The 20,077-nt window shown below is 34.1% G+C and overlaps 1 long non-coding RNA gene across 2 annotated transcripts in view; it reads left to right on the top strand.

The window, feature by feature from the left end:
* LOC136845294 (uncharacterized) overlaps positions 1-20,077 on the top strand; it is a 676,812-nt gene that overhangs the window by 80,778 nt on the left and 575,957 nt on the right. For both annotated transcript variants that reach the window (XR_010855135.1, XR_010855136.1), the window contains exon 3: positions 11,734-11,792. This is a non-coding gene — a long non-coding RNA (uncharacterized lncRNA). The remainder of the gene's footprint in view (positions 1-11,733; positions 11,793-20,077) is intronic.

Genomic DNA, 20,077 nt, shown 5'->3' with positions numbered 1-20,077 from the left:
TCTACCAAAAAAGAATAAATAAATAAATAAAAAAAGAGAGTTATTGAATTGTACTTTTATAACATTTTTTGATGGTCAGTCACCTTGTATAAACTTTTAATTGTCCTGTCTCTGCTTCTGAACGGTTGAGTCTAATCCTTTGCAAAACCCTTAAATATTTAACCTGTTTTGGCAGTCCGACTAATTCTTCAATTGTGTTGGCTTCCAGGCATATATTTTTTTCCTTTGTAATCCCCATCTATCATTTATTTTTATATTTCTTCAGTCTGCTAAGTAAAGGACTATAAGTAGAAAGGTCTTGCAGCACTCCATTGTTTCCCTTTCCTTCGTAGATTATGTCTTTATTTATACATACATATATGTATGTATTATATATGTGCGTGTGCATGTATATGTGTATATTTATAATACGTATGTATGTATGTAAGTATCATAAAACCCCATGGTCTACGTTTAAGAGAAATGCGATGCTTGATTTTTCAAGGGCCTTCTTAGTTTTAATTCGTTTTACTAAAATCGCCTGAATCTTTTTAAGTTACGAGCAAGGCGGGCTAGATTAGCTTGTTAAACTTTTTAATGGTGCGGTCTGCGCCGCTTACGAATCTCTCCCTTGTGTAAATCGTGATTTGTAAAGTCCTTAATTACTTTTACGAAGTTTGTCATTAATTAAAGGTATATATATTTGATTTGTATATACTTCAGAGATACACCATATATATATATATATATATATATATATATATATATATATATATATATATATATATATATATATATATGTATATATACATACACATATTTACCCATATGTATTTTTGATGTAGAGTGGTGCTTCAGGAGAAGATTGGAAATAGGCTTGAATTGTTTATAAATGCCAACTGTTGTATATATGTACATATATTTATATATATTTATATATTTATATTTATATATATATATATATATATATATATATATATATATATATATATATATATATATATATATATATATATATATATATATGTGTGTGTGTGTGTGTGTGTGTGTGTGTGTGTGTATATATAAAAATATATGTACATATATACAACAGTTGGCATTTATAAACAATTCAAGCCTATTTCCAATCTTCTCCTGAAGCATACATACATACTGGTATATATTTAAGAATAAGTTAATCATGTCATCTTTGTTTTTTCTAATTTTCTTTACTTTCTATGTTGTGGAAGCTTGGGGTTCAGATCCATGACCTCGTTTCGTACGAATGCAAGCGAGTTATGAATCATAACGAAAATAAACATTGTAATATTGATCTGTACTTTCATTCATTTTATGTATTGTACATAAAACATATACGTTTGTGAAAATACACAACTAACATTAGTAAGACATCTCACTCTGGGAAGACCTCCCAACCACTGGAATAACAAGTACCCTTCTATGAATTAATTGTCCAGAACGTCGGAAAATGCCATTAAAGTCATCCCTCCCCTCCCCCTCCCCCTCCACCTCCCCCACTCCCTTGTCGTTGAATTCATTCCCCCTCTCCACCACCCACTGTCATTAAATTAATCCCTCCCCACCCCCATTGCCATTGAATTCATCCTTTCCCCTTGTCTTTGAAATCATCCCATCCCCCACACCCTTTGTCACAGAATTCATCCCCTCCCCGTCCCCTTGTCATTAAATTCATCCCTCCCCCATTCCCTTCTCATTGAATTCATCCCACCCCACCTCCACCCCCTTAGTCATTATTAGCGTAGATAACAGCCTTAATTAGATTAAGTTCCCTTGTACAATGGAGAGATCCGCAGATTAGTTACGTATTATTTCGTCAGTGTGATGGGGCCATTTTGCTAATGGAACTCATCTTCTTGCTGGAAAACGCTCGTGATTCATATGTTTTGGGTAGTGTTATGAATAGTTTCTGATACTCCTTTATGGACTAGGGATATTTAGGTCTGTTTGATGAGTTCAATGCCCACGCGTTTATAATATGTTGTTAAGAGGGTTTCCGGGATTATTTTGGTATTGCTTTGACCAGTATTCTTTGGTAGGCCTGGGTAAATTGTACGGAGGTGTTTGTGTGTGTGTGTGTATGTGCATAAACATATCCAGCCTTCTTTCTCATATTACTCCTTCAGACAGGTCTGGGTATTACAACTGTTCTGATACCCACATAAACTCAATTGACGCTGTCAGTTACATATTCAATCAACAATCTATCGTTACTGCAGTTTAAATCTTCTCTCCCATCTCTGACCACTTTTCCATAATAAAAGCCACGCGGAGCGTAAACAGCAAAGATGACATAACATTCCCCTGTAGCACCCCACTATTTACAGGAAATGTACTTGACAAGACCTCATCAACATTATATTTACTTCATTTATGGATAATTTTAATTAGCTTTACGTATTTAGCAGGAATACCATGGTAACATAAGACCATCCAAAATATTGGGCTCTGTAGACAATGTCCAGAGCATTCTCGTATTCAACAAACGCCATCAGAAGGGGTTTTAAATTCCTTGCACAACTGGAGAGTATCTCTGTAACACTGATATTTGATCTATGCAACTGCCTTTTTTCGGTTTTCACGGATAAAATAAATAATTTACAAAGTTTATCACTGATGAGATTTGGAAATATAATTTATTTACACCTCGATTCCGTTGGTGGCTTACCACTCTGTACACAGACTGCGCAGAGATACTGTTTGGTCAGTCCTTCCCGATTCAGTATATCTCTGTATATCTTCCAGCCACTCGGGTCAGGGCAGTATATTTGCGACCCACTAACAATAGGGGCATCTTTCTTGTTCTGCTATGTATATGGAGTGAAGACCCCCGCCCCAGCGTCTTCTACATTGTAATGCATTACTCTCTACGACGCAGCGAGACTATTATTTTTTCTCCGCTATTGTTTTTCGGAGACGAATGTGTCTCGCTGTAGAAATATCTACTTGTGGTTTATCTTTTAGTTTCCTGACCATTAATTCTGTTACTTCGATAGGTGCTAAATAACTTTAACAGGAGTGGCGGGCTGTCACTACCTAAGTTTCTCTGTTGTTAGTGTTGCTGAAATGGTATTCTCTTTTGGAAGTGATTACATTGCTCATATTTAATTTTTGGAGACGTACTCTTTAAAAAAAAAATATGGGAAAAATATTCTTACATTTTTTTTTGCTGAAATGGTGTTCTCTTTTGGAAATGATCACACTGATCATATTTAATTTTTGAAGAGATACTCTTCAAAAAATTATTACGGAAAAATATTCATACATTTTTCCAAGGTAGGCTAACTTATTTTTCTGACACACTCGTAGAAGAGTCTGGAAATGTTATTGAAATGAAGTCATAGTTTCAGTATCCAAATCAAAGTCTGTGGCCATATTATTATTAGTCCATTGGTGGCCAGGGTTCCATTGTTTTTCCCTTCGTCTATCTGGGCGTGTGTGTGTGTGCCTGTTGGTCTTTATTATTATTATTATTATTATTATTATTATTATTATTATTATTATTATTGGTAAGAAATTCACAATATCATGAAAAATAATTGTGTTCTAAAAATCCACAATTGTATAGTAAGTATAATTTACTATAGTTGTAAATTTTTATTAGAAAATTATTATTATTATTATTATTATTATTATTATTATTATTATTATTATTATTATTATTATTATTATTATTATTATTATTATTATTATTATTATTTGGTCTCTCAGTCATCCTGTTCGGCTGGGTGGTATTTCTAGTGTGAGGGGTTCCGGGTTGCATCCTGCCTCCTTAGGAGTCCATCACTTTTCTCGCTATGTGTGCTGTTTGTAATAGCACACTCTTCTGCATGAGTCCTGGAGCTACTTCGGCATCTAGTTTTTCCAGGTTCGTTTTCAGGGATCTTGGGATCGTGCCTAGTGTTCCTATGATTATGGGCACAATTTCCACTGGCATATCCCATATCCTTATTTCTATTTTCAGGTCTTGATATTCATAAATTTGTTCTCTTTCTTTCACATCTACCCTTTTGTCCCACGGTATTGCGACATCAGTGGGTGATACTTTCTTCTTGATTTTGTCAGTCAGCGTCAAGTCTGTTCTATTGGCACGTATCACCGTATCTGTTCTGGTACCATAATTCTTTGCCTGATTGTTTTCTATCACTCCCTCAGGTTGGTGTTCATACCACTTATTACTGCAAGCTAGCTGGTGTTTCTTGCACAGGTTCCAGTGGAGGGCTTTTGCTACTGAATCATGCCTCTTTTTGTACTGTTGTGTGCAAGCGCCGGACATTCTCTTGCTATGTGGTTTATGGTCTCGTCTTTCATATTGCACTTCCTTCATATGAGTGAGATGTTATTTCCATCTATTGTTCTTTGGACATATCTGTTTCTTAGGGGCTGATCTTGTGCCGCTGTTAGCATTCCTTCTGTTTCCTTCCAGAGTTCTCCCCTCTGTAGCCATTGTCATGTTTTGTTGCTGGCCAGTTCTTTAGTCTGTGTCATGTACTGTCTGTGCATTAGTATGTTGTGCCATTCCTCTGTTCTGTTTTTCATTGTCCTGTCTCTGTATATTTCTGGGTCTTCGTCTACTTTTATCAGCCGTTCTTCCCATGCACTCCTTAGCCACTCGTCTTCACTGTTGACGCCTGATGTCCCCAGATGCAATCCTTACAGTCTGGATTAAGGTATCTATTTCCGTGGTGCTCTTACCATGCAGCTTGATGTCGTCCATGAACAGCAGATGGTTAATTCTGTTGCCCCCTTTCTTGAGATGGTACCCAGCATCCGTTATTATTATTATTATTATTATTATTATTATTATTATTATTATTATTATTATTATATTCAGAACATAAGCCCTATTCGTATAGGGCAAGCCCACAGGGGGGCCATTGACTCGAAATTCAAGCTTCATTTGAAAGAAGTAGCGTCTGTTAGTTTGTTTGTCGTGCTTACCTTGTCATCGCAACTCCCCATACATGGATGAAAGGATTGCAGTCTAGTTTGATGTAATAGTAGCGAGCGCCTTATTTTGCGGAAAAGTTGTTCATTTTTTATTTTATCTTTAAAAAAATGTTATTCTAGCTATTCCAAGCATGAAGGCTTGGATTTAACCTGACGTACATCTTGGGGAACGAGTCATCACGACCTGTCGCCTTCTTGTATTTCCCTCAGCATGGTAGTGCCATCAGTGCACCTCACGCGGTGCACTGTAGACATTACTCAAGGTTCTTTGCAATGTCCCTTCTGCCCCTAGCTGCAACCCCTGTCATTCCTTGTACTGTACGTCCATTCACATTCTCTTTTTCCATCCGACTTTTCTTAACCCGCTCCTAACAATTATTTCATAGTGCGACTGCAAGGTTTTCCTCCTGTTACACCTTTCAAACCTCCTTTTCTCTCAATTTCCCTTTCAGTGCTGAATGACCTCATAGGTCCCAGCGCTTGGCCTTTGGCCTGAATCTTGTATTCAATTCTAATTCTAAACTTTCTTGTGTTTAAAACTCTCAGAGATCGCCCTGGTTATCCGAACAGATTATATTTACAGAGAGAATATCGGATTCGTTTCGTTTTGCAATTAAACTTCTCATTTGAAAAATTTTGTAGGTAAATTGAGCTGTCAGTAACTTGCGGCCATTTTTCTAGAGTTAGTACAGAAACTAATCGAATGGTAATTAATACAAGTTTATTAACGAGGTCGCCAAGTTTTCTGATGCTCTGAGAGGAGGGCTTATGGGTGGGGAAATATAAGTTAAAACTCTCTCTCTCTCTCTCTCTCTCTCTCTCTCTCTCTCTCTCTCTCTCTCTCTCTCTCTCTCTCTCTCTCTCTCTCCATTTATTGCTGTCGATGTGGTACCTTTTAAAGCTTGTAGTAGTAAGAAAATATGTTGAAACTCTCTCTCTCTCTCCACCCATTTGTTGCTGTCGAAGTGTTATCTTATTGGGCTTATGGGAATAAAATAAGTTGAATCTCTCTCTCTCTCTCTCTCTCTCTCTCTCTCTCTCTCTCTCTCTCTCTCTCTCTCTCTCTCTCTCTCTCCTCCACTTCAATAGATTTTATTATTCATAATAGTCACAAAGTTTCAGTTATTATTATTATTATTATTATTATTATTAGTAGTAGTAGTAGTAGTAGTAGTAGTAGTTCACTACTCCTCTTCAGGGTAATATTGACCCTTGAATTGATATTGCATATAAATTTAATTGATTATAACCGTTATTTTTATTAATATAATTTTTAGTTGTAATATTAGTATTAAATATTATTACTAGGCTATTATTATTATCATCATCATCATCATCATCATCACAGTTATTATTATTATTATTTACACACCTAAAACCTCCGTGCAACGGACATTGCAAGCAGATGTGCGCAGGAAAATGTCTCGCTTTCAGAAACGTCAGCGTTTCGTGGAAGCTTCAATTTCAAGAGATCTGGCAGCCCCGGGCTACAGAGCTTTGGAGATATGTATACATTCAGTCCTTCACAATGGCCTTACGGAATGTCTAGCTGATCCTTGAGCTACATCGGTAACCGGGAAGGATATCCGAATCCTTCGTATATTTTCGTATGACCTTTTTGCGAGGGCAAGATGCATGCAGGATTCCTTTTCATCATGTTTTTCATATTTCACATTCGTATTCAATTTTTCATATTTTGACATTCTGAGGTTATGCTAATGGATACGCTGAGATCCTTCTATTCCTTTTTTTTTGTATTCTCTAATGCATCGTAATTTATTTTAATGGGTGCAGTGGAATGGAATCGGGACATTCTGATTTTTTAGCCTAATATTTTCCTCTGATTTTTAGCCTAATATTTTCCATTTATATATGTGTTTGTTCTAAATGGCCCACTTATTACAGTGCGCTGCTTTTAAGCGAGAGTGGTATATAGCTATCTGACCTACACATATATGCATACATACATACATAAATATAAATATATATATATATATACATATATTATATTTTATATATTTATAACGGGATGGTATCTATTCAATAAAAGTTACTCCGCTAGATACCATCCAGTTTCAATGAGGTCATATATACATACATACACACACACACATATATATATATATATATATATATATATATATATATATATATATATATATATATATATATATATATATATATATACATATACATATATATATGTATGTATGTGTATATATATGTATATATGTATATCTATATACTGTATATATATATATATATATATATATATATATATATATATATATATATATATATATATATATATATATATATATATTCATAGAGTGAGAGAGAGAGAGAAATATGTGGTCATTAGCTTAGTAAATGTTAAAATACTCATTAGGGTACATCAAGAAGGATGATCATATGGAGAGAATAGTGAAACCGCTGGGTAATTGATATATTTGAAGAAAGGAGGGTGGAACTTGAGTAACTTAATAGCAACGTTTTAAGGAAATAAGCCCATGAACTGGTTCAACTTATATAAGCGTGCTCAAGGTACTGCTAATGATGCCTCTTTGTGTTTATAAAGGAAGACTTTCCTCTCAAGCCGTTTCCCTGTACAAGTAATGAAAGCTTTGTGAGGGGTTTGAGTAGAAGGTTAAATTGCATCTTATCATTTTGTCTTTGATAGAAAAACTTAGATCTCAGTGGGGACGGGTAAGTTTTTTGAAATTTTATTAAAATGGAATTGAATTTATGTACATGCTATTGTGATTCTTCTTATATAGGCTACATGAAATTATAATTCTCATTATATACATACAATAACACTTTATATATTTGAAATTGTAATTCTCTTTATATACATGAAATTACAATTTCCCTATACATGAAAATGTAGTTCTCCAAATCCAACAATATAACCTTAAAGCAAGATTTGTTTTTTATAAAAAATGAAAAACACACCAAGTGTTTTAAAATCCAATTCTTTTTAACGATTCACTTCAACACCCGAAAGAGTCACAAATTTGCTTGCATATAACTTTACAATATTGACTTCTAATTCCTTCTGGGTGTGTGAGGTTCAGATTACATTGGATATAGCTGCAGATTCCATCTCTTATCCCTTTATTATTTCTTAGAGAGAAAATACAGAATGTATCTCTGCTTGTGATATAACTTAGCTAAAGTGTTTCGTCTTCTGGTTTTTGTGGGGAATGTTACAAGAGTCCTGGATAGGGCGGAGGTTCTTTTTTACGGACAATATTAGTTAGTTCATGAAAGTATACCAGGCATGTCAAACTTGGGGGTCCCCCGAGGGCCACATGGGTCACATTCATGTTGTCATGAGGGCCACACACGACAACTAATTGAAGTCATTTAATAACAAAATTATTGCAGAATATTTTGTGTACTTAAATCGATTAAAAGGTGATAGACTGTTTCCAAGTGTAAAAAACATTCTGAATAAAGACGAGCATGCCGCTTTTCTGTGAACGACGCACGTTTGTCCAGTTTAACTTATAAACGAGTAAAAAATGAGCCGAAGTTTCTTTGGCGCAATCCAGTTTTCTGTACAACCGTTACAGCGTATAATAAAGGCCACTGAAAACAGATCTATCTTTAGGTGGTCTCGGTATAATGCTGTATGAGCCGCGGCCCATGAAACTTTAACCATGGCCCGGTGGTGGCCTCTTCTGTATCGTTGTCAGACGCACGATCATGGCTAACTTTAACCTTAAATAAAATAAAAACTACTGAGGCTAGAGGGTTGCAGTTTGGTATGTCTGGTGATTGGAGGGCGGATGATCAGCATACCCATCTGCAGCCCTCTAGCCTCAGCAGTTTATAAGATCTGAGGGCGGATAGAAAATGTGCGGATGGACAGACAAAGCCGGCACAATAGTTTTCTTTTACAGAAAACTAAAACTGCAATTTTAGCCGTTAACAGACCGAATTACAGTATCCTTCGTGCGGGCCGCAGGTGTGCTTGCAAAGGGCCGCGTGTTTGGCATGCTTAAAGTACACAAGTTCAGTCACATTCTTAAGATTGACTGCTGCGGTAGGTAGTAATAGCAGGAAGTGCAATCGCCTTGAAACACTAATGTATCTTATCCCTAGGCAGGGGAATGTGCCTTAAGTAACGGGAGCCGCTTTTTCTCTAGGTCCTTGCAATCACATAAGTTATGTTGCTGCCTCGTAAGCTGCATTACCGTTGGAAGAATATATATATATATATATATATATATATATATATATATATATATATATATATTATATCTACATATTATTATATATATATATATATATATATATATATATATATATATATATATATATATATATATATATATTATATGTATGCATATATATGCACATACAAAATACATACATACATACATACTTACACCTTACATACACACACACACATATATATAGACAGATAGATAGAGAGTTCCATATGTATATGCGTATAGGTACGTGTGTGTATGTATTTGTATGTATGTACGTATGTGTGTACAGCGTGCATATCCCACACCTACAAGGGCCATGCCTTTGCAAGAAAACCCATTTAACATGTGAAAGGGTTCTAGGAAACAATAACAATCAGCCATCAATCACCCGTGTCATGTATGGACACCCTTTTGTCAGACTCTGAAAAATAAAGGGAGGAAAGTAAAGGGAGAGAAAACCCCACTGATATTCCGCATCAAATTCCCCCAAAATGTCTTCCGGACACGATTTTCGGGGAAGCGATGCCCCAGAATAAAAGTGACAGGGAACAAATGTATACTGGCTTTTTTTTTTTTTTTTTTTTTTTTTTTTTTTTTTTTTTTTTTTTTGCTGAAAAATCAATGGATCACATCGGTTATTGATGGGGCCTTTTGGGCGCGTCAGGGATAAAGTGGCTTTTGAAAACACCATCGAGCTCCGGCCATATTGGAATTGTGGGGCGATATTCCCCCCTCCCCCCTCCCTCTAAAGGCTTAATAGCCTCGATGACGCTTGTTTGGTGTATTCGCCCAAGATTGATGTGTATCTCTCTCTCTCTCTCTCTCTTTGATGGCATTATTTTGATATGTATTTCTCTCTCTCTCTCTCTCTCTCTCTCTCTCTCTCTCTCTCTCTCTCTCTCTCTCTCTCTCTCTCTCTCTGATGGCATTATTTTGATGTGCATTTGTATATCAGTCTCCTGAATTTTAGAGCAATTACTTTTTACTTGATAACACTTCAGGAAAAATTAACAATGACTATTTAATTTCAATAAAGATCATTTTGATTTTATAATGTTGGTTATTGTATGCTAGATTCCTTTGGACTCATATGAATTATTTGTATTAACACTGTTTATATGAACGGTAGTAGTTCTTTCGTATTGGTAAAATTCATAGCTGTGTAATATACTCCTTCACAACCAGTAGCTCAGTGCTTGAAGTTGGTCATCGGCTGACTGAGTTATTAATCACTATCTTGGAGGTAATTTCCTTGTTTTTGTTTGCTTGTATACTATCGCTGTTATGCAAATAGTTGTGTACATTTTTTCGCAAATAATACCAAAGGATTAGATTTTCGGAGAGGTATAAATTTAACTATTTAATGAAATATTATACTGAGTGAATGGCTCCCAGTAATTCTGGGAGAAGTATCTCTGGTCACTGATATTGTACAACCATGAGCAACAATACTTCGTTCTTGTAAAGATTTGATTACGTAATGTTAAGTCCTCATGCAGTTGGCTTGTATAATTTCATACCGGAAGCAGTCATATGTATAGATATACACATGGCAGTTTCCGGAATACCCTGTCATACAGATATTTTTATGGTCAATAAACAATGAAGGCATTGATGAGTTTTGTGGTGATGAGTTTTATGGCCAATAAACAATGAAGGCATTTATGAGTTTCATGGTCAATAAACAATGAAGGCATTGATGAGTTTTATGGTGATTAACAATGAAGGCATTGATGAGTTTTATGGTGATGAGTTTTATGGTCAATAAAAAATGAAGGCATTGATGAGTTTTATGGTCAATAAACAATGAAGGCATTGATGAGTTTTATGGGCAATAAATAATGAAGGCATTGATGAGTTTTATGGTCAATAAGCAATGAAGGCATTTATAAGTCATGTCTAGCACGTAAGTCTTCCAAACAAAGGATTACTTTGGGATTTTCCACAAGTGAGTAATCAGAATTTGTAATTGAATATCAGTTACATAATTTCATGATGAAATCTTGACATTCCTGAGATTAATTTGTGGTAATAGAAGTATCAGTTCGTTAGGGAACAGTTTATAATAGTTTGGTTTTGATCAGTAACATCACATAATCGTGGAGAGCTGTAATGGAATATTTCGTTTTTAAGTGAAACTTGGAATTGTAAGTAATTAGAAGTAATTTTAGTAAATTGAGATCTGTGCCTGGTTGTCAGTCCTTTTCTGTATTTTCTGTGATAGTACTTACTGTAATAACCTCAGTTAATTTGAGTAGTTTTTTGTGATTATGTAATGTCATCTTCATTGAAAGGATTACGAAAAATAAATGTCAAAGGGTTTATTAAGTAATAATCGTCTTCTGTAAAGAAATTAAACTTAGCCATAAGGACCTGTAGCCTAATAGAAAATTAGAAACTGCGTTGATGAATTTCAAAAGTGAAAACAAGGACTTTTTTTTGTAGCACAGTTAACACTCACTGACTAACTTTAAAGAATGAAAACATATTTGACTAATATTTCTCCTCTATTCTCTTGTTTCTCTTGAGTGATGACTTTCATACTACTCTGTCTGCTTTTCAGGGTGAATCAGCTTGCCATCAAATCATCTTTTTTCGAAACTGGGACTTCTCCACTTACAGGTAAGTCGATTTCTACTAATTTTTCTCATCCCCCCCCCCCAACCTCGGCTCTTCTGTGCGTTTTTATTAAGATAACGCCCAGGATACCAAATTCTTCTGTTTTTCGTTTTTCAAATGATATCAAGCTTGTCTTGTGATCCATAGTATCGAAGTAAACAAATTTGCTTCCAGTCTAATAGTAGATTTTGTATCTTTCGAGGCTATTTGTATCTTAGCTATGTAACATTCATTCGTATTGGCCTGACGAATTTTTGTAACCATCCTGTGTCTGATGTTGAAAGTGCCTTCTTGACTTCCTTTTCCATCCTTGGTGGGATTCAATAAAAGGTAAAATAAGTTGTGTCCTCCAAGAGCCTAAGCTTGGCTCCTTTCTCAAGTGCTTGTTCTCTTAATGGCTTTCTCTGGACTGTTATGAGGTAAAATAATTTCTCTTGTCGACCTCTAATACTTCAGTCTGCGTTCTGTCTGGCTTAGACAAAGACGAACTCGTCGAGATCAGGAAAGTCTGACCCCTGATGTGTGAACTTTTAATTGCAGTATTTTGTCAGAGCGCCAAAAGATGGCGTTGGTAGGGCCTGAATGTTTGTGGTTTCAAGGGGGCTTTCCTATCTTGATTTTATTGTCCTTTGAGCGCGGAAAAAGTCCTTACTCCCCACAGATAACAGTCATTGCGATTAAATGTATAGAGATTTCGCTGGGTAAATATTTAGCCTTGGCTTCCGTTTTTCTGAAAAGAATGAAAAGAAAATAACTTTTAAAAGACGTATTAAATGTAGAAATGCCTGTCGGAAGACATAAAAAATATTACAGCTTAATTTAGGTCGTAAAAAACCTGTCCCTTTGACATTTGTCGTTTTTATAGAAAGTAGAACAAAATACGATGAATTTCATATTTTAAAGTGTTCTTTGATTTTACTGAGAGAATGAATAACATCTGAGTAACATTTTCTTTATAAAATTCTCGCCTCTTTGGAACTTGGATCACACTTTGTCGTATAATAAGCCGAAAGCTACTAATTCTAACTTTCATTTGTTGATTTTACTGAGAAAATGAATAACATCTGAGTAATATTTCCTTTACAGTAATTCTCCACTCTTTGGAATGTAGGTCATACTGTGTCGAATAATTTGTAGGAAGCCACTAGATTCTAATTTTCATCTGTTGAATGGAAGTATAGAACATCAAGTGCGCGTGGGTTGGATTAATACTAAAATTATAATTGTCATTGAAGCTAGTTCAGTTGCCGGATATAATACTGTCTTTCAGAGCATTCTGACGGAGGATTACGCTGTTGAACACATTTTGAGAAATAAGATGTCGAAATGTCAAGGGTTATGTGTAACTAAACATTACTTTATATAGAATTTTATTTCTTAATCTTGTACAGTACATCCATTCGAGTAAATCGTATTGAATCGTTATCTAAGTGGTATTTATTTTTAGTTTTCTGTAAGAGAAAACTATTGAGATGGCTATCTGTCTGTCCTCAGATCTTAAAAAACTACTGAGGCTAGAGGGCTGCAAATTGGTATGTTGGCCATCCACCCTCCAATCATCAAACATACCAGATTGCAGCCCTCTAGCCTCAGTATTTTTTATTTTATTTAAGATTAAAGTTATCCATGATCGTGGGTCTGGCAGCACTGTAGGACAGGCCACCACCGGGCCTTGGCTGAAAGTTTCATGGACCATGGCTAAGGGTTTCATGGACAGTAGGTGAGAGTTTCATACAGCATTATACGCTGCTCAGAAAACTTGATTGCGCCGAAGAAACTTCGCCGCATTTTTTACTTGTTTTTGATGAGATATCTTCAAGTTTTTTATATTATTGATTTGGAAACCTTTCAGATATTGGCATTTTTGATATTTAAATGGTTTGATAGTGTTCCAAACTCATTTAAAATGACTAAAAAGCTGATTCCATGGAATGGCTTTCCAGACAATTGGCTACTCAGATAATTGGCATTTTTTTTATATTATTTTAATCCATAAGGAATAAGAAAAAACACACGTCTAGTTTCCAAAAGTAGTCTAATTCATAAGAAAACAAAAAATTTCTAGCCTCCAAAAGTAGTCTAACACATAAGAAATAAAAGAAAATATTTATAGCCTCCAAAAAGTAGTCTAACCTAAAGGGGAAAAAGAAAAAACTTTATTTTCCAAAAGCAGTCTAACTTATAAGGAAAAAGAGAAAACTCATTTATAGCCTCCAAAAAGTAGTCTAACCCATAAGGAATAAAAGAAGAAAACACTTCTTGCGTTTATAAAGTGGTCTAACACATTTATAACTTAAAATGTAAGAACTGAAATTTGCTTCGGACGGGCTTAATGCTGTAAGATTCTGTAGTCCAAATTTAGTTGATTTTGTAACAAAATGTTCTGTTCCGTAGAACAGAGATTCTGTATATCATTTTCAGAAATGCATTTGATAAGAAAACCATATAAAAAACGACCTCCAAATCCAGTTTAGTTTGTATAACATTTTTGTGGGCCATTTCATATACGAAATTTGTTGAAAATGATGGCGTGGCGGCGTGGATGAAAAGCCACCGACGGGTTTTGTTGAATTTAGGCAATACGTCAATATTTGCCACCTGTTTGATTGTGGGTCACGGGGCGGAGGCACAGTACTGGTGGTGTGTATGGGAAGCGTGAGTAATAGGATGATTTCATTCAGCCTGGAGACCGTTTGTTGTATCTGTTTATGTAGTTGTTTATTTATTTAATAATTTGTTTATTCATTTTTTGCTTTCACATAACTGGTCTTGTCTTTCTGTATTTTCCATTACCATCTGTCACTTATGTACTTTATATTACCTTCTTTTGCTTCTCTTGTATTATATTACCTTCTGTTACTTCTTTCTGCTTTTGATATTACCCTTCTGTTACTTCTTATGTATTTTCTGTTACCTTCTGGTAATACTTATGTATTTTCTATTACCTTCTGTGACTACTTCTGTATTTTCTATTGCCTTCTGTAACTCCTGTATTTTATATTGTTATTTCTGTATTTTCTGTTACCTTCTGTTACTTCTGTATTTGCTGTTGCCTTCTGTTACTACTTCTGTATTTTCTGTTACCTTCTGTTGCTTTTGCATTTTCTATTACCTTCTGTTACTTCTGTATTTTCTATTACGTTCTGTTGCTTCTTCTGTATTTTCTATTACCTTTTGTTACTTCTTCTGTATTTTCTATAACCTTCTGTTGCTTCTTCTGTATTTTCTATTACCTTTTGTTACTACTTTGTATTTTCTGTTACCTTCTGTAACTTCTGTATTTTATATTACTTGTTACTTCTGTATTTTCTATTACCTTCTGTTACTTCTGTATTTGATATTACTTCTGTTACTTCTTCTGCACTTGCTTTTGCCTTCTGTTACTACTTCTGCATTTTCTATAACCCTCTGTTGCTTCTTTTGTATTTGCTATTGCCCTCTGTTACTACAGTACTTCTCTATTTTCTATAACCTTCTGTTGCTTCTTTTGTATTTGCTGTTGCCTTCTGTTACTTCTTCTGTATTTTCTATAACCTTCTGTTGCTTCTGCATTTTATATTACCTTCTGTTAGTTCTGTATTTTTTATTATCTTCTGTTGCTTCTTCTGTATTTTCTATTACCTTTTGTAACTTCTGTATTTTCTATTACCTTCTGTTGCTTCTTCTGTATTTTATATTAACCTTTTGTTACTTCTGTATTTTCTATTACCTTCAGTAACTTCTGTATTTATAGTACTTGTTACTTCTGTATTTTCTATTACCTTCTGTTACTTCTTTTTTTTATATTACTTCTTTTACTTCTTCTGTATTTGCTATTGCCTTCTGTTACTACTTCTGTGTTTTCTATAACCTGTTGCTTCTGCATTTTCTGTTACCTTCTGTTACTTCTTCTGTATTTTCTAGTATCTTCTGTGCTTCTTCTGTGTTTTCTATTACCTCTTGTTACTTCTACTGTATTTTCTAGTACCTTCTGTTTCTTCTTCTGCATTTTCTATTACCTTCTGTTACTTCTTATGTATTTTCTATTACCTTTTGTTACTTCTATATTTTCTGTTACCTTCTCTTGCTTCTTCTGCATTTTCTATTATCTTCTGTTACTTCTTATTTATTTGCTGTTACCTTCTGTTACTTCTGTATTTTCTATTACTTTGTTACTTTTTTATGCATTTTTTCTTACCCTTCTGTTACTTCTTCTGTATTTCCTATTACCTTATGTTACTTCTTTCAAATGAACCCCACGTCCTTTAAAAGCTTGCATTTCAAGTCACTGGCCTTTGTTGGGCTTGTTCCATTTGAATGGGGTTCATCTGCTGAATAATAATAATAATAATAATAATAATAATAATAATAATAATAATAATAATAATCTATCAACCAAATGGGATGGTTTCATTCAGCCTGGAAACTTTGTTTGGATCCGTCAAACAAATGTTTGTCTTGAAGCCTAATTTCCTACTTTTGTGATTAAGTTTAATCTTCTTTACTAGTTGGAATTATTATTATTATTATTATTATTAGATTATTAATATTATTAGGTTTTATTATTGGTTTTGAAACTTTTATGGGAAGTAGACTATTATATATAGGGGAACACGGGTGAAAGATTGAGGATAGAAGCTCAATAGTGTGGTGAATATCTTCTTGAAACCGCTTCTCCAGAACAAAGTAATTTGCTATTTGAAGTAGTTAATTAGTAACATTTTTGTACATTGCAGTAAAATAAATCTATATGACAGCAGAAAATGTCCAGGTCATTCTTTAAAAAAATCTGAGATGGTGCTTATGGTATTAAGTGTGAAATGAACCTCAAATACTTTGTTTTGTCGTCATCTGTAAATTTTAGAATGTGCTTTGTTTTTACCTCTGACCTTTAGAATGAGCTTTGTTTTTACATCTGACTTTCAGAATGAGCTTTGTTTTTACCTCTAACTTTCAGAATGAGCTTTGTTTTTACCTCTGACTTTCAGAATGAGTTGTTTTTACATCTGAATTTTAGAATGTGCTTTGTTTTTACCTCTGACTTTTAGAATGAGCTTTGTTTTTACCTCTGACTTCCAGAATGAGCTTTGTTTTTACCTCTGACTCTCAGAATGAGCTTTGTTTTTACCTCTGACTTTCAGAATGAGCTTTGTTTTTACCTTTGACTTTCAGAATGAGTTGTTTTTACATCTGAATTTTAGAATGTGCTTTGTTTTTACCTCTGACTTTTAGAATGAGCTTTGTTTTTACATGTGACTTCCAGAATGGGCTTTGTTTTTACCTCTGACTTTCAGAATGAGCTTTGTTTTTACCTCTGACTTTCAGAATGAGCTTTGTTTTTATCTGTGACTTTCAGAATGTGCTTTGGTTTTACCCCAGACTTTCAGAATGTGCTTTGTTTTTACCTCTGACTTTCAGAATGTGCTTTGGTTTTACCTCTGACTTTCAGAATATGCTTTATTTTTACCTCTTGACTTTCAGAATGTGCTCTATTTTTACCTCTGACTTTAAGAATGTGCGTTGGTTTAACCGCTCACTTTCAGAATGTGCTCTGTTTTTACCTCAGACTTTCAGAATGTGCTGTGTTTTTACCTCAGACTTTCAGCATGTGCTTTGTTTTACCTTTGACTTTCGGAATGTGCTGTGTTTTTACCTCAGATTTTCGGAATGTTCTTTGTTTATACCTCTGAATTCTAGAAGACTCGTAAAAACAGTAGTGTGGATGCTTAAGAATATTTCGCCAAAGGTTGGTCTCGTTTCAGGCAATAAGTAGTTAGATTTGGGGGGAAATAGTAAAGTAACTTTTGTTGGAGAAGGGTCCTGATCGGGTCAGGATTCGGTGTTACAGTGAATTGAGCGAGACGCACATTACGGCCCAGAGCCTACCCTGACACCAAATGCGTCCTTGGTAGGATTTGGCGCCATAGCTTAGGTCAGGTTAGGTTAGGTTAGTTTAGGTTTGGATGGGTTGTAACATGATTGTCATCGTCTAGCCTTGTCAGAGGTGTGCGGTAGGCAAAACCTGTTGTCTGAGTCTTAATAATTCTTGTTTTTTATTTATATGATTATATTTTTTGGTCAGATGGGTTCACTTTCAGCTCTTAATTTCTCTGACACTGAAAAAAATTTTAACACAATTTTTTTCCTGATTTAAAGAATTGCATTTTTACGCCAAGGTAAAAATGTTTATTTTCGAATATTTTCGAAAAATTTTCGCTTCTCTGATTGCGTAAACATTTTTGTTGGTCGGGTTTACGAGTTTTAATTATTTCGTCTCGTATGTTTTTCTTTGTTATTTCTTTTATATAGCCTGTTCTTTACCTCTGTTTCATTTTCCACGCAGGGCTGTTTTCGAACTGTAGAATAATAATAATAATAATAATAATAATAATAATAATAATAATAATAATAATAATAATAATAATAATAATAATGACAACAACAGACTGGCCAAGAAAATACCTATTAAACTGCATACTTCCAGAGCGTAGGGTGGAGAGGGCCAGAAAGTCTAAACTGATCTTTCAAGCAAAATGATAATTCACTAAAACATGAATCTACATCTCTTTAATAATTTTCCTAACTGTTTAATGATGTTCGGGTCTCAGTATGAAACAGCGTTGAGTAATGCAGTGATGTATTACAAAGCTACACTTGTCTTTGTCATTGTTTACAAATTAATTTTTTCTTTCTTTTACTGTGGTATAAATACTTCTGTTTGTCAGCTGTTTTAAATTTGAATTTGATCAAAGGAAACTAAATCGTAGAGCTCTGGCATTGGGATAAACAAGAAAAAATTGAAATTTTAAAGAAAATGCTTTATTTATTATACTGGAGACAATATGAAATAGAATAAGGGAATATAAATCTTTTTATTAAAGTATAATTCAGCGCACGTATAATGAGAGAGTTTAGAGAGAGAGAGAGAATAATGAGAGAGAGAGAGAGACGTATGGTATATTATGATATACTTTTCCAGAAAAGTATTCTCAGCTGCTGCTGGAATATTGGAATGAAAATTCGTCATGGTTTGAAGCACTGGACCTCTTCGTCAGTTTTGAATAAGTCGTTCTAGTGAAGGTTTTGTATTAGATGTTAACCATCCGTTAATTTTCTGGTACTAGAGAAAAAACAACGGCTTTCCGTCAGAATATATATATATATATATATATATATATATATATATATATATATATATATATATATATATATATATATATATATATATATATATATGTATGTATGTTTACAGTGCCGTGCTACTTAGGAAATTGTTTAAAGTATATAATGTAAATTCATAGTATTTAAAACATTCGTCAGTGTAGTAAAGAGAGAGAGAGAGAGAGAGAGAATGATTTGAGTTGGTGATTACTGTCCATGTCAGAGCGCCATAGAAAATTATATATTTCAAGTTTGCAATAGTTGTTAACTTTTGCCATAAAACTGGTAAATTTTCGTTTTTATTTCAGCCATAAATCAGCAACTTTTGTAAATATTAAAAATGCAATTCTTTTTGATATACGATAATGATCGTTTTGTTCGTTAAATGCAGCCCACAAATATTTGTTATTTTTTTTTTTAATATTGGATGCATTTTGATACATTCATCATGGCTGGGCAATTACAAGTGAGTGTTGTTTCCAGTGCGACATGCTATTATGGTACGTTCCATTACATGACTGAATAAATAAACATTGTTTCCTGGGCGAGGGAGACTATTCTTTGTCATATGGGTCCTGAAACATTTACGTTTGACAAAGGATTGCTTCATTAGTGATAAACCGCATTCATTTAAATGGAATTACCTTGGTTGCTAGAAGTGCTCTTTGTTTATTCAGCTTGGATGAGGATGGTAACTATCCTCTTTCCATGAATCTTGTAGAAAAAGGGATGCTCGTAGAATGTAGGTATAATTGTTGGTAGTTGTGATTTAAATCTTTGTGATTTATGAATTACAAATCTGAGGAAATAACCAAAGTTCAATTCACGTTCCAAACTTGTTAAAATGAAAAGTTATTTTTGTAGTGGGGTGCGGGATATTATTATTATTATTATTATTATTATTATTATTATTATTATTATTATTATTATTATTCAGAAGATGAACCCTATTCATAAGGAACAAGCCCACAAAAGGGCTTGAAATTTAAGCTTCCAAAGAATAAGGTGTTCATTCGAAAGAAGTAAGAGAAGTTAATGGGAAATATAGAAAGAGGAAATCAGTTATTAGAAAAACAAATTAACCCATAAGTTAATAAATAAATAAAAATGGAAGTAAAATATTAAAATACAAGTTAAATTGCATTAGG

This window comes from Macrobrachium rosenbergii, chromosome 13 (genome assembly GCF_040412425.1).
Source record: "Macrobrachium rosenbergii isolate ZJJX-2024 chromosome 13, ASM4041242v1, whole genome shotgun sequence".
Lineage (NCBI taxonomy): Eukaryota > Metazoa > Arthropoda > Malacostraca > Decapoda > Palaemonidae > Macrobrachium > Macrobrachium rosenbergii.
The sequence above is the reverse complement of the archived record's forward strand: the minus strand, read 5'-3'. Positions and strand labels throughout refer to the sequence as shown.